The following is a 3,579-nucleotide window of genomic DNA, read 5'->3' as shown; positions in this document are numbered from 1 at the left end:
ACACGAACACGCAGGCGCAGTGAGACTGTTTACAAAGATGGAAGAAGGCGTTCCCTTCTCAAATAATAATAATAATAATAATAATAATAATAATAATGTGATGCCAACGAAAATGTTTCCTTTATTTTATCTTCCAGATGTATCAAAATGATTTACAACAGCCTAAGAAAATAAACTAATAAGTAAAAGTATATAATTTTCCCTTTAACGTCAGACGTCATTAAGAACTTTTGACAACTGCCAACACTTCGCAATACACTTAGTATCATTTGTTTTGCAAAAAATGTTTATTCATACTGGTTTTTACAAGTTGTATCTAAGTTACATTGTGAATGGATTATTTCCTTGTTTGCGCTTTATTTTCTGGCATCTTCTAGACGCGCAGTGGGCGTTGGTCTACAGATAGGACAGTGCGGCTAACATGGTGGGCGTATCTTATCTTCATTTTTAACCACACATTGATTTAAGCATTTGCATCTAATTTGAGTTTTGTTCATAAGTGAGACATAACAAGAACTTTAGATTTTGACTATCAAAAATAAATAGGAGGCTAGTTGTTGCACTGATTGATTTACATACTATTTACAAAGGAATAAACTCGGAAATCAGAAATGTTCAGGGAATTTAGAAATAAATTGTTGTGCCAACTTATATGGCACAACATAAGTTATAAAAATGTTGTTTTTGTTTGTTTGTTTTTTTTTTTTACAAAAAAAAAAACAAAACGTGTTATTAGCTGTTAAATTGCGGCTGTTTAACATAAAACATTACATGCAATGAAAAATCTGTGAACTGAGCACATGGACGGGAAGGAAGGAGGACTAAGCATTCCAGCATTCCTTGCACGTTATCCTGAATTTCTTTAAACGTAAAGTTGAGTATAAAAATATCAGAAAGCTAGCTATATATTTGCCTGACATTGTTCAATATGGACCATATAGACTGTCCAGACATCTTTATGAAACGCTGTGAGAGTTAATTGAACTATACGTTCTATTCTATACAAAATATACTGACGTTAGCATGCTAATGTGGCTGTCTGAATAAGACCCGCCTTTGAGTCTGATTGGTCACGATATTAGGCACCGTTTATTTCTGAGCTTTGTATTGGTGGAAACTCATGTCTGTCAAAACGGGAACCAATCATGTTACAGTCCCTGATAAACACGTCACGGTTAGCGGGCTGATTTGAACTTTGAACACTACACTTTATCCTACAATCCTCACTTTCTTCAAACGCAGAAAGCTACCTATATATATTTGCCTGACATTGTTCAATATGGGCCATATAGACTGTCCAGACATCTTTATGAAACGTGTTGAAGTTAAATATAAAAACTATACGAAAGTGGCTCATACTTTATATGTGGGCTGACCGGATGCAGAATCTAGCTAAGTGCAACAGGTTGCTGGACAATATCCAGAGCAAGTCTTGGGTTGTTCTACAGTGTAAGTTTCAAAGTTCTTAAAGTATGTGAGTGAATATTGTAATTGCTCAAAATCCCTCCATTTTCTCAGACAGATTATTTTCTTATTTTATCTCACTACTCTTAAATTACACTGATTTTTCTAAAGATTTCTGCCTTATCTGATAATTGAGATGTAATACAGTCAGAGTGGTTGGATGGTGCTTTGGTTTCTTACAGTGGTGTTGATCGAGACTAAGGTTTGCGATGCCTACAACACAATGATATAGTCAACACTGCAAATGTGGGCAGAACAGGATCTACACTGTGAGTGAAGTTTACTAACTACACCCAGTTCCCTTCTTTCTTTCAAAATTAATAAATAAATAAAAGAACTGGGTAATCAGTTGTCCGTGACATGAGCCCACTTTTTGTATCCAGAGCTTTGTCACAAAACTATTGGAAAACGATGTTTCAGCATCAGGCAACCATGATGTCTAAAAGCTCCTCCATGAGGGAGCTGTCAGAGGCATTGTGGTTCAGTTTTTCTAGGATGGAGAATTTCAGATCAAACTCTGCTGAATTGCTCAGTGACATTTCCTCTTTACCAAAAGGCAGGAAACTGCTCTGTGTCATACCAAGCTTGCTGGAGTGAAAATAAAAAGCTAAAATGAGAGACCCTCATCAGATCCAAACTAAGAGTTCTGAGTTTTGAATGAATTATTCAGGTTTTTGAGCAGCAAAAGAACTCAATGCTCAAATAAGCCTAAGATTCTGGTTTAATGGACAAAATATGCATAATAAGGAAAACTAGCATAGTACCTTATTATGCCTTTAGTGGGGAATTGAATCTGTATTTACAAAAATAGAACCTATTCGAGTGCTCTTTTATTATTTTCCCTCCAAAATACTCTAATTAAAGCCAAAATGGGGACATTGAGTTGAAGCTAATTTTCCTCCAAAGTTCAAGGCTGTACAAAATTACACTGAATCCCATTATTCCGTAATTACAATGTACGGAGCGATGCGGCAGCTTTGACCTTTACACTGAGAGGACAAACGCTGCCTAATTAACCTAATTATTCCTTCTTCGCACAGTTGCCGTAATTTGTACCTTTGCCCTGATCTGAGGTAATCGGAATAGGACTAAATTATCCAGGTGGAGTGTCCTGGTCAGCAGAGTGCTGTCAGGGGAGGCTATACATATGCACACACACTCACACACACAACCTGTATGCTGGCTACCCTTGGCTAAGAAGTAGCAGAGGATTGGCAAGGACACACACACACACACTGAAGGGGCTCTCGCCATCTGTTCTCTTGGCAATGCAAGAAAATGTGTGTGACTGTGTGAGCATGTGCATTGAAGGGGTTGGTGTGTGTGTGTGTGTGTGTGTGTGTGTGCACTGAAAAAGTATTTCGATGTGTGTGTGTGCGTGTGTGTTTATGTATTAAAGGGACCACTGCTACGGCCCCACCAAGCCTACATATCATCATACAGTAGTATCCGCTGATGTTGAGATCTTGTTAATAAAAAATGATATTCAGTAGCTTGTTGCACTGTTTATCAGCCTTTTCTCTTTAGAGAAGACACATTGACACAGACACATTGCTGTGAAGATTTGATTGCATCCAACTACGACCATTAGAGCTGAGCTACTAATGTTGGATGATTAGTTCTGGATCAAAAACGCCACTCCAACACCGCCACTGCTTCACGGCCCAGTGCTAGGGGACTTTATGCCCCTCTAGCCAACACTTGGCATTGGGCACAGTGAGACATTAGGCTCATGAGTGTAAAATATATTTTAATACAAGTCATTTCAGATGTTCTGAAATATTTTCCAACTGTACTTTGAAATGAAATCAGCTGATTTCATGGGAAATGTAGTCAGTGGTTGGGGATAAGAAGGTGAGGTTGGCTGTTGATGTAAGTTGGGAGTAATCTGGCTAAATTCTGTAAAGTGAGCTTGGAGCTGGGAGTGGGCCTGAGAAGCCATTGTTGAGTCTTTCAGAGCTGTCATGGGCTTAATTCAGCAAAGCACTGATGAAGGGACGTGCCTTCCTAAGACCCCTGTGAAGAGCTTATAATGCTGTGGGTGGTTAGAAAATGGGTGAAGGGGGTGGGCTGGGTGTATTAGGTATGTTATATTATTTATTTCTTTTCCATAGG

Source organism: Salminus brasiliensis, chromosome 7 (genome assembly GCF_030463535.1).
Source record: "Salminus brasiliensis chromosome 7, fSalBra1.hap2, whole genome shotgun sequence".
Lineage (NCBI taxonomy): Eukaryota > Metazoa > Chordata > Actinopteri > Characiformes > Bryconidae > Salminus > Salminus brasiliensis.
This window is presented reverse-complemented; position numbering follows the sequence as displayed.